Source organism: Coregonus clupeaformis, unplaced genomic scaffold, assembly GCF_020615455.1.
Source record: "Coregonus clupeaformis isolate EN_2021a unplaced genomic scaffold, ASM2061545v1 scaf0328, whole genome shotgun sequence".
Lineage (NCBI taxonomy): Eukaryota > Metazoa > Chordata > Actinopteri > Salmoniformes > Salmonidae > Coregonus > Coregonus clupeaformis.
In genome coordinates, this window is record NW_025533783.1 from 241,911 (window position 1) to 254,265 (window position 12,355).

The window sequence follows — 12,355 nt, forward strand, 5'->3', positions numbered from 1 at the left end:
TATCACGAGTGGGGTTCAGTGGGTTACCAACACCTCTCGGAAAAGGGTAGACACACGTTGATCCGCTCAGTGTGGCGCGCATGCAGCCCCAGGCATTTAAGGGCATCACAGACCTGTTATTGCTCAATCTCGTGTGGCTGAACGCCACTTGTCCCTCTAAGAAGTTGGACGCCGACCGCTCGGGCCGCATAACTACAGTACCAGTCAAAAGTTTGGACACGCCTACTCATTCCAGGGTTTTTCTTTATTTTTACAATTTTCTACATTGTAGAATAATAGTGAAGACATTAAAAACTATGAAATAACTCATGTGGAATCATGTACATTTAGTAACCAAAAAATACATTTGAGATTTGAGATTCTTCAAATAGCTACCCTTTGCCCTGATGACAGCTTTGCACACTCTTGGCATTTTCGTAACCAGCATCACCTGGAATGCTTTGCCAACAGTCTTGTAGGAGATCCCACATATGCTAAGCACTTGTTGGCTGCTTTTCCTTCACTCTGGGGTCCGACTCATCCCAAATCATTCACATTTTATTCAAAAAGCCATTTTTACATCAGCAGATGTCACAAAGTGCTATACAGAAACCAAGCCTAAAACCCTAAACAGCAAGCAATGCAGATGTAGAAGCACGATGGCTAGGAAAAACTCCCTAGAAAGTCAGAAACCTAGGAAGAAACCTAGAGAGGAACTAGGCTCTAAGGGGTGGCCAGTCCTCTTCTGGCTGTGCCGGGTGGAGATTATAACAGTACATGTTCATTAAGGCCAGATTTTTCTCCAAGATGTTCAAACGTTCATAGATGACAAGCAGGGTCAAATAATAATCACAGTGGTTGAAGAGGTTGCAACAGGTCAGTACATCAGGAGTAAATGTCACTTGGCTTTTCATAGCTGGGCATTTAGAGGTTAAAATAGCAGGTGCAGTAGAGAGAGAGAGTTGAATGAAAACAGTAGGTCTGGGACACGGTAGCACGTCTGGTGAACAGGTCAGGGTTCCATAGCCGCAGGCAGAAGAATGTAAACTGGAGTAGCAGCACGACCAGGTGGACTGGGGACAGCAAGGAGTCATCAGGCCAGGTAGTCCTGAGGCATGGTCCTAGGGAGGGAGAGAGAGAATTAAAGGGAGCATTCTTAAATGCACACAGGACACCGGATAAGACAGGAGAATAACACCAGATATAACAGACTGACCCTAGCCCCCCGGCACATAGACTGTTGCAGCATCGATACTGGAGGCTGAGACAGGGGGGGTCGAGAGACACAATGGCCCCGTCCGACGATACCCCCAGACAGGGCCAACCAGGCAGGATATAACCCCACCCACTTTGCCAAAGCACAGCCCCCACACCACCAGAGGGATATCAACAGACCACCATCCTACTACCCTGAGACAAGGCTGAGTATAGCCCACGAAGATCTCCTCCACCGCACGAGCCAGAGGGAGCGACAAACCGGACAGGAAGCTCACATCAGTGACTCAACCCACTCAAGTGATGCACCCCTCCGATTAGCTTTTCTTCATCATTTCTGGACAAAAAGTTTCTGATTTTTTAAATGTTACGAAGATTGAAAAAAGCTGTCCTTGAAATATTCTTGATATGTTCGTCAAAAGAGAGATCAAGGTCCAGAGTAACGCCGAGGTCCTTCACAGGTTTTTTTTAGACGACTGTACAACCATCAAGATTAATTGTCAGATCCAACAGAAGATCTCTTTGTTTCTTGGGACCTAGAACTAGCATCTCTGTTTTGTCCGAGTTTAAAAGTAAAACATTTGCTGCCATCCACTTCCTTATGTCTGAAACACATGCTTCCAGGGTAGGCAATTTTGGAGCTTCACCATGTTTCATCGAAATGTAGAGCTGTGTCGTCCGCATAGCAATGAAAGTTAACATTGTGTTTCTGAATGACATCACCGAGAGGTAAAATATATAGTGAAAACAATAGTGGTCCTAAAACGGAACCTTGAGGAACACCGAAACGTACAATTAATTTGTCAGAGGACAAACCATCCACAGAGACAAACTGATATCTTTCCGACAGATAAGATCTAAACCAGGCAAGAACTTGTCCGTGTAGACCAATTAAGATTTCCAATCTCTCCAAAAGAATGTGGTGATCGAAGGTGTCAAAAGCAGCACTAAGGTCTAGGAGCACGAGAACAGATGCAGACCCTTGGTCTGACGCCATTAAAAGGTAATTTACCACCTTCACGAGTGCGGTCTCAGTGCTATGATGGGGTCTAAAACCAGACTGAAGCGTTTCGTATAAAAAAAATTGTCTTCAGGAAGGCAGTGAGTTGCTGCACAACAGCTTTTTCAAAAAATTTTGAGAGGAATGGGAGATTCGATATAGGCCGATAGTGTTTTACATTTTCTGGGTCAAGGTTTGGCTTTTTCAAGAGAGGCTTTATTACTGCCACTTTTAGTGAGTTTGGTACACATCCAGTGGATAGGGAGCCATTTATTATGTTCAACATAGGAGGGCCAAGCACATGATCTAGCTCTTTCAGTAGTTTAGTTGGAATAGGGTCCAGTATGCAGCTTTAGAGTTTAGAGGCCATGACTATTTTCATGAATGTGTCAAAAAACTTGAGTGTCTCCATTGATCCTAGGTCCTGGCAGTTTTGTGCAGACTCAGGACAGCTGAGCTTTGGAGAAATACGCAGATTCAAAGAGGAGTCCGTAATTTGCTGGCTAATTATCATGATCTTTTCGTTGAAGAAGGTCATGAATTCATCACTGCTGAAGTGAAAGGGGAATGCTGCTTTTTAGTTAGCTTTGCGACAGTATCAAATAAAAATGTTGGATTGTTCTTATTTTCCCCCACACCATAACACCTCCTCCTCTATGCTTTACGGTGGGAAATACACATGCAGAGATCATCCGTTCACCCAGACCTGATAAGAACAGATTTTTTGTTTTGGAAAAAGTTTTTATTTGATACAATTTCTATTTCTCATATATATTTTTACATCATTTGTACACACATAGAAAATGGCATAACATTTATTAAAACCAGCATTGAATATTACATTTACAATTGTTATAAGTACAAGTTGTTTATTTAAAACAATAAAACAACCAAGAACAGAAGTACGTTTTTTGTAAAAATCTAATCTGTAAAAGCCACTTAAAAATGTGCACATATGATTTAACAAGAGTAAAACATTTTTAAGACATGATAAACATGTTGGAAAGCTGTCTTCGGTCCTTTGTGCAGGAACAGGTTGAGTCCTTATCAAACTCGCCTCCTCCTGCTCTTCTGAATCAACTACCATCCTATCCTTCGGGGCCCAGAGGAGATCCCTCCCCTAGGAGCATCGCCCTATGCGCCGCAGCGCTGTCAGGCCATGGCCACCGGAACCTTAGCTGTTGTGGGGGACCCTTCGCCTGGGGTTGAGGCCCCCTTTCAACTGTACCACCCCAGGGCTTCCGTGGCTGGTCTCTACCTGTTTTCCTACCAGCAGGTTTGGTGAAGGCCTTTGGTGGTATAGGCCTTCAGCCCACCCCATACAGCTGAGGTGTTAGGTCCTCCCCTGCTGGCTGACACGGGGAGATCAGGGGGCCTGATTACCTCCACAGCTTCCAGAGTCAGTGCCTCACCGACTCGTCTTGGCCGCAGCGTGATCAGGGGCACGCGGATGTCCTCGCCATGCCCCGGGAGTGCATAAAGGCCCTGACTGGGAAGATCTTGTGTGCGACCATCCAGGACAGGTCCCGGTGCCGGTTCAGGAGGGCAGGATGGGCCACGTTGTGCCAAATTGTTGTGGACTCGTCTATAGCAAGCCCGCGCACTGGACACACTGGTTCCTGCTCCTGCACAAGAGAGAGAAGAGAGAGGTGTTTAGTCAAAACCGTCACTGACTCTTTTTCCATATTAAAATGTCTTTAAAACTTTTTGAGCTGGGCATAGTGTGTAGGGAGCAGGAAAGAGACTGGGGCTCGCAGGTCGACTGGGATCAGCCTCGGGGTCCTGACGAAAGACCCCAGCCAGAACTGTGCGAGGGCCTGGGTCTTGTTGTTGACCGGGGAGGTGGCAAGAGTGAGATGTAACGCTGTGTAGTGGCTACCAAGGAACAAGTAGAGATAAGGTGTCACTTGAGGTGGGATAAAAACAGAGCTGATTAGTAAAAGCACAGGAAAAATCACAGCCTTGATGATTAAAACCTTGCCCTCAAAAGTCAGCTGCTGTAGTCCCCAAAAGCCCAGTCTCTGTCTCACTGTCCTTAAAATCCCAGTCCAATTGCCGCTCCCTCCTCCTTCCCTCCCAGTACGCTTATCTCTGTCATTTTAACTGTCAGTGGAAATCTGGTCAAGTCTGAGTCTGCCCACGGTCCAAAAAATTGGGCCTCCGTCTTGTCTCTATTCAGTCTCGCCCCAGAGGCTCGTCCGTACCAGTCAGTCCTGTCCAGAGTCCTGTCAACGGATAAAAGGTTGGTACATAAAATGTTGACATCGTCCATATAAAACACACACTTGGCGGTCATCCCCCCACTCCCCGGCTGTTTACCTACCTCCGTGTAGTTATTTTCCTTGACAATGGGAGAAAAGTTTTGCACCATTCCTGGAGGTACTGCAATACCGGGTCGTGGAGTGGAAGGAGCAAGCCCCATTTCCTGTTCAAAAAATCATTTTAATATGTAGTCCCCCGATGGGGGACATATCAGATATTAAACTGATAAGAAGGTTTAATATCTGTCGTCCATGTAAAAAACGCATTTGGTGGTCATCCCCCCCACTCCCCGGGATACCCACCCCACTGATCCGTTGGTCCCTTCTCAAGACCTGTGCCAGTGGTTCAATGCAGGGCACAAATAGAAGCGGAGATAACGGACATCACTGACGGACGCCGCAGTGTACTCCCACTGATTTTGACAAATGCCCATTTACAAGGGTTTTGCTGGTAATGTCCCCATACTGCAATCCCACCCAAGCTAGAAACCTTTCAGGGAACTCCATTTTTTGCAGTACCTTGACGAGTTACTGGTATGAGACACGATCGAAAGCTTTCTCAAAATCAAAATTTAGGACTACAAGCCGCATATTTCTGTCTCTCGCATAACAGATGGCATCACTGATCCGTACCAGGCTGTCCGTGACCTTCCTTCCTGGGATGGCACAGGCTTGGTCCGGGTGGATCACCTCCCCTAAAGCAGAAGACATTCTGAGTGTTAATACCTTGGTAAAAAGTTTACAATCAAAGTCTAAAAGAGTAATTCCCACTCTAAAATTGTCAGGTAGCCTGTCGAGTCATTCATAGTCCATAAAAACAGTCAGAAGGTCGTGAAGGGAGCATTGCCCTTCACAAAGAAAATATAACTCTCCCCGGGGCTCCCGCCAGCTTCTCCGAGATCGGTCGCGTTATCGCATTGGGTGCCTCGCGGCGCCCGTCTTCACCACTCCGGATTCTGGGATCTGAACCCGACTCCCTTTCGATCGGCAGGGGTTCACGGAGGCCATCGCCCCTCCCTTCCGAACGGGGTTCGCCCATCTCTTAGGACCGACTGACCCATGTTCTTCTGCTGTTCACATGGAACCCTTCTCCACTTTGGCCTTCAAAGTTCTCGTTTGAATATTTGCTACTACCACCATGATCTGCACCCGCGGCGGCTCCACCCATTCCCGTGCCCTAGGCTTCCGTGCTCCTACTTGTTGCGGAGTATCCCTCGAGGCTCCCGTGGCCGGCGACGGCTGGGTATGAGCCTGACGCTCCAGCGCCATCCATTTTCAGGGCTAGTTGATTCAGCAGGTGAGTTGTTACGCACTACTTAGCAGATTCTGACTTCCATGGCCACCGTCCTGCTGTCTATATCGACCAACTCCTTTTCTGGGGTCTGATGAGCGTCGGCATCGGGCGTTCGGTTCATCCCAGAGCGCCATTTCTGCTTATCAAAAGTGGCCCACTAGGCGGCTCTCTTTCCACGCCCAGCTCCAAGCCAGCAAGCCGGGCTTCTTACCCATTTAAAGTTTGAGAATAGGTTGAGATCGTTTCGGCCCAAAGACCTCTAATCAATCACTTTACTAGATAAAACTGCTAGACTTAGAGTGCCAGCTATCCTGAGGGAAACTTCGGAGGGAACCAGCTACTAGATGGTTCGATTAGTCTTTATTTCGCCCCTATACCCAGGTCGGACGAACGATTTGCACGGCAGGACCGCTACGGACCTCCACCAGAGTTTCCTCTGGCTTCACACTGCCCAGGCATAGTTCACCATCTTTAGGGTCCTATTGCACGCGCTCACGCTCCACCTCCCCGAGGGACCAATCCCACCTCAGCCTGAGCGCGCCGGCCCTCTCTTTCATTGCACCACGGGGTGTGTTCAGCGTAAACCCTCTGACTTGCGCGTGCGTTAGACTCCTTGGTCAGTGTTTCAAGACGGGTCGGGTGGGTTGCCGACATTGCCGCTGACCCTTGGCGCCAGTTTACGTGAGCCGATCCCCAATCTGGCAACGCAACAGAGTCGGGTGTGCACTGAGGACTGTCCGACACGGTTGACAGTCACGCCGGGGACAGGGGTCCCCGTGCCCCCCCGCAGTGGGACATGACAAAGCGGGTACTAAGTCGAGTACACGAGGCAAGGGACCTGATCAGGCACGAGTCCTTGCTAAGCAGCAAGGAAGTGTCGTCGGCGTACTGCGTCAAATTGACATGCAGCCCACCACTTCCAGGGATTAACAAGCCATCCACCCCTGTGTCCGCCCTAATGGCAACCCCCAGAGGCTCCATGTACAGAACAAACAGGAGTGCCGACAGCGGGCACCCCTGCCTGACCCCAGACGAGAGGTCAAAAACGTCACCCCATGTGACTATTTACGCTAACCCGGCACCCCGCTCCGACATATAGTTGGGAGGGTCCTCAGCTACATGGGAAACACCTGGGCCGGGTGTGTCCCAGGATAAATGGACCTCTTCCACATTCATTGAGGAGACTCTCTCCAGGCAGATACTTTGATTGTTGTTGTGGTATTTTTGTGGCTTTTTGGTTGTTTGCTTTGGCACCTTTCCATATTACATTTATGCATGCAAACACTCACTTACACTACTGATTACTGATTACACACAGCATTGTTAATTGATTTAGTTTACTTTAGTTAATAAATATATACTTTGAGTATTCCTTGTCTCCACGTGTCTCCCTTTTGTTACGAACTTGAGCCGGTTCGTGACACACCCTGAAAAGAAAATATCTATTCACGCGATCAAAGGCAGCTTGTAGTCTATGCACAGCATGGTCAACGGCCGCCAGTTGCCAAGGTCTGTGGCGTCCTCCTTCTTGTAAAGAAGTGATAGCAAACCTACGGCAATCAATCCCCCCGGGACCCTTTTTTTTCGTAGATGGCCTTCAAGACTACCGGTCCAAGTATCCCCCAAAACTTGAGGTAAAACTCAGCCGGCAGCCCATCCATCCCGGGCACCTTCCCTTTTCCCATCCTCCTGAGGACGCTCTCAGCCTCTTTGAGGGAGATCTGAGCCTCCATCACTTTTCTAATATCCTCCGGCAATTCCCGGGACAGGTGTTCTAAAAACAAGTTTCCCTACTCTACGTCTACTACCCTTCCCTGAAAGAAAATTTGGAAATGGTCAGTGGTCACCTTTTCCTCCGTTTCTCTAACAACTCTGCCTTTTTCTTCCCTAACCCTGTACATTACCTTCCTACTCTGTCTGCCCCTAACTGATTTAAAGAATACGGCGGAACAAGTCTCGTCGTGTTCTAAAAACCGCTATGCGCACGCTCCAGGAAAGCGCGAGCCTTCCGCTCATGCAGCTCCCTGAGTTGCGCCTTTAGGGCAGAGAATCTTTCCCAGTCGACCGACCCGCCGAGGTTAACTGCCTCATACTCGAGTTCGAGCAACCTTTGGATACGATCCGCCTCCCTCCTTTCCTCCCTCTTTCTCCTCTTTCAATTTCCTATAATAAAGACTCTAATCCTTACCTTTACTAATTCCCACCACACTAACACCCCCTCACACATGGACCGGAGGCTCTCAAGCCCCCGAAAGAAAACAAAAAAGGCGTTAACAAAAGCTTGCTCATCCAGTAGATCCCAATCTAATTTCCAGTAAACCCTACCGAAGAGGCAGACTGGTGAACTCACCTGCAGGAGCACCCCGTCGTGATCTGAAAAGAAACAGGCAACAAACGCCCAGACAACCGACCCAATGACCTGGATAGAAAAATGTAGTTGAGCCTCCGCGCGACCCCCCCCTGGGAGTTGCGCCAAGTGGGACCCGCTAACGTCGGAGCAGTGTGCAGACCCCCATCGACCAGACCATGAAGCCATTTCACCCGGTAATGGCACCTGCACTACTGTCCTCCTCAAACCCTAAATCTATATTAAAATCACCCCCTATCACCAACTGCCTATTAGTGACACACAGTGGCACCAGAGAGTCAACCATCTCCTTCCTGTCTGCCGCCAACTGTGGCCCGTACACCCCAACTAACCTATACCTACAATCCCTTAAAGTGACATCCGCCCTCAAAACCCTCCCCTGCATAACAACAAAAGTACCCTCAACCTTCACCTCCCTGTTCCCAAAAAATCCCTACCCCTGATGAATGAACCCCCCCATGCCCCAAACTGACTCACCATTGTCCCACTCCCTCTTAAACCTAATCACATCCCCACCATCACTTAGGTGAACATCATGTAAAAAACAAAAATCAAACCCAACACTGTCTAAATAACAAAAAAACACCCTTCTCTTAAAACTATCCCTCAATCCCCTTACATTTAAACTAACAAAAGTAATTGATGCCATCATAAAATAAAACCTACTAAACCCCCCCCCAAAAAAAAAAGAAACTGGAGGCTCACCCGATGGTCACCATCTCCTCAGGAAGGGACACCATCTCCACTCCAGAAGTCCCCCCATCGTCCTCCATCTCTCCAACCCAGGATGCAGGAACAGTGTTTGGATCCTGAGTTCCCTGCATCCTGGGTTCACCACCAGCAGCCTCCAATTTCCCAGCCCTGAAGCAGGTTGGGAAAAGAGTAGGGGGATCTAGAGCCCTCAGAAACAATCTGCGACCCCCCCATCGGACGACCAGTCCTGAGCTGTGCTCGGGAGATCAATACCCACTAGGAGTTGTGCGATGGCGGTGGGGCAGCGAGGACACAGGAGTTTCTTCCACCCCACTACCCTTCTCCGCCATGACTTGCTTGGCTAACCCCTCTCCCCCGCCCCCCCTGACAGCAAGCTCCTCCACCATCTCCCTCATCTCGTCCACCCAGGCACTCGACATCTCGCTGTCTCCCCACGCCGGCATCCCATCTCCCCCCTTCTCCTCTCCTCCCGGGCCTGTGGCTGGCTCCTTCCCGACCTACTCTCCCTCAGTCGCTGCCGTCTGTGGCACCTCCTCTCCCTCACTCCCTTCCGGTCCTGCTGTGGCCGTCCCTTGCCTGTTCCCCTCTCCTCCCGCTGCCGTTCTCGGCTCCTCCTCCGTCAGTGAAGGTGTTTCCTCTGGACCTGTGCTTGGGTCTAGGACTCCTCCTCTTCTTTCTCCCCCATCTCTCGCTCCTGCTCCCCCACCAGATGCAGATGCATATGACCTGTGATGAGCCGGACATTCCCACCACAGGTGCGCTGACGAGCCACACCCGTGGCACGCCTTAGGCTCGTCACAAACCCTCGCCTCGTGCACGTCCGACCCACAAAACCTGCACTTTTTAGTACCGCATGACGTCATTGATGCACTTATTGATGAAGCCAGTGACTGATGTGGTTTACTCCTCAATGGTATCGGAAGAATCCCGGAACATATTCCAGTCCGTGCTAGCAAAACAGTCCTGGAGCTTAGCATCTGCGTCATCTGACCACTTCCTTATTAACCGAGTCACTGGTGCTTCCTGCTTAAGTTTTTGCTTATAAGCAGGATCAGGAGGATAGAGTTATGGTCATATTTAACAAATGGAGGGCGAGGGAGAGCTTTGTACGCATCTCTGTGTGTGGAGTAAAGGTGGTATAGAGTTTTTATTCCTCTGGTTGCACATTTAACATGCTGGTAGAAATTAGGCACACCCTGATCTGTTTCACCTCTTTGTGATTGTCTCCACCCCCCTCCAGGTGTCGCCCATCTTCCCCATTATCCCCAGTATATTTATACCTGTGTTCTCTGTTTTGTCTGTTGCCAGTTTGTTTTGTTTCATCAAGGTGACCAGCGGGTTTCCCCATGCTCCTGTCTTTCTCAAGTTCCTGTTTTATAGTTTTCCCGGTTTTGAACATTCTGCCTGCCCTGACAGTGAGACTGCCTTCCGTTCTGTACCTTTTGGACTCTGATCTGGATTACTGACCTCTGCCTGCCCTTTACCTGTCGTTTGCATGCCCCCTGTTTTTGTAATAAACTTGTATTTCTTCGACACTGTCTGCATCTGGGTCTTCTCCTGAAACATGACAGCACTATAGCAGCTTCCCACAAGAATGGACTTTAGGTGAGGCAGATGAGCCTGTAGCCATATTACAGTATTTAACATGAGACGCTCTCTAAGCTTGTGGTTCTGAATATAAACAGCAACACCTTCACCATTGGCATTTCTCTCTTTTCTGTAAATGTTATAACCATGTATCATCAAAGGTATTATCTAAGTGAATTTCAGAGATAGTCAGAATATAAATCTGTTACTAGCAAGTTATTAATTTCATATGTTAACATGGGCTATTTTTGGCACTTTTCTGTGATGCTTGATTGTTTTCATTGATTTACTGAGAACCGTAGCAAAAGTAGAAATGCTCTTCTTATTTATGTTAGAGCAGGATGAGCTGCACACAGTGGACTTCATGCTAGGGCACACCGCCTCAGTGCTAACAGTAGAACTCTGATTCAAAGGCACATGATTACTGCATACAATAACTGTAGGATCAGCAGAGGCATTCAGGGCAGTAAGAGGGACATAAATTAGGTTACTTACATTGTGTCTGCCAGCGCCCCTGGGATAATGTACATTTGCTGAAGATTATGACAATTCAGTGACACAATGGTAGGGATTAAATTAGCTGGGATAGCCTTATTATGCTGTAAAAGGATCCATGAACCCAAATGTTTTGGGTGGATCCCATCCTCCTTATAATACAAGCTTTGTTTACAGAATGTATCAAAATTGTCAAATGTTACACCCACAGAGCTTCAATAGTCTCGTTGCCAGTTATGGAGGGCTAAAAGTCTGCTGAACCGTTCAATGCCACGATTTAGGGAGGGCTAGATATTATGGTGCCAAGTAGTGACCCAATCAGTTCTTTAAAATACTTTTCAGCTGTTCTCAGCTGCCCTTCATAATGTCATTGAATCCCACATGAACTATTATAGAATACATTTCCTGATGCCAGTTTAAAATGTTTGAGCAGCTTATTGATGTCCTGTATTCGTGCTCCTGGATAGCACAACGTTTTTGCTCAAGCGACTGAGACATTTCTCAACATTGAACTGCCCAATACAATGGCCATTCCCACCCCTCAAACAATTCGTTGAGCTTTTCACGGACCCACGAGAAGCAGGATAGCATACGCCTGCTGCTCCCAGTGATAGGTCCACACCTCCCACAGCAGGCAGTGCCCCATCAGATCCAGAGAGAGGGAAAGGAGCCGAACTCGATGACGAAGCCGCTGCAGGAGTCACCGTAGTTGGAGTTACCACCGCCGCTGCAGACATAGGCAGTCCCAGCGATGAAGGCGCAGGTAGATCAGGCACCGGTGCAGCGAAGCTATTCCTTATGTCAATCTGCTCCAAAACTCTCAGTCACTCCCACCCGCTTAGCAGCCTGCCGCTGCCTTCGGTTTCCATAAACTTGTGACACGGGACCAGCGCTGATTGGAAGACTCTTCTTGCTGTTCTCCGTCTACTTCACTACAGGATGGAGGAGGAGAAGCAGATGGAGATGAATTCCTTGGCAGGCAAGTTTCAGGTAGCACAGGCCATTCAGATAGGGATAGATGACAACGCGGGGAAACATCCATAATTTGCTTGTAACAGATTACATTCATATTCTGACTGTCGCTGAAACTCACTTTGATAATACCTTAGATGACACAGTGGTAGCAATGCATTGTTATAAGATCTATAGAAAAGCCAAAGGTGGAGGTGTGGCTGTTTAAGCTTTACAGGAATGTGATTCTGAATATAGAGGATCTCATGTTAAATACTGTTGAAGTAATATGGCTACAGGTTCATCTGCCTCACCTAAATCCCATTCTTGTGGGAAGCTGCTATAGACCACCAAGTGCTAACAGTCAGTATCTGGATAACATGTGTGAAATGCTTGATAATGTATGTGATATCAATAGAGAGGTATATTTTCTGGGTGAGGTAAATATTGACTGGCTTTCATCATGCTGCAAACTGTAACTAGTGCCTGCA

The 12,355-nt window shown here is 48.2% G+C and overlaps 1 pseudogene; it reads right to left on the reverse strand.

Moving 5' to 3' along the window:
• Positions 1–4,551: 4,551 nt before the first annotated feature.
• Positions 4,552–4,722, reverse strand: LOC121558778 (annotated as a pseudogene).
• Positions 4,723–12,355: the final 7,633 nt, after the last annotated feature.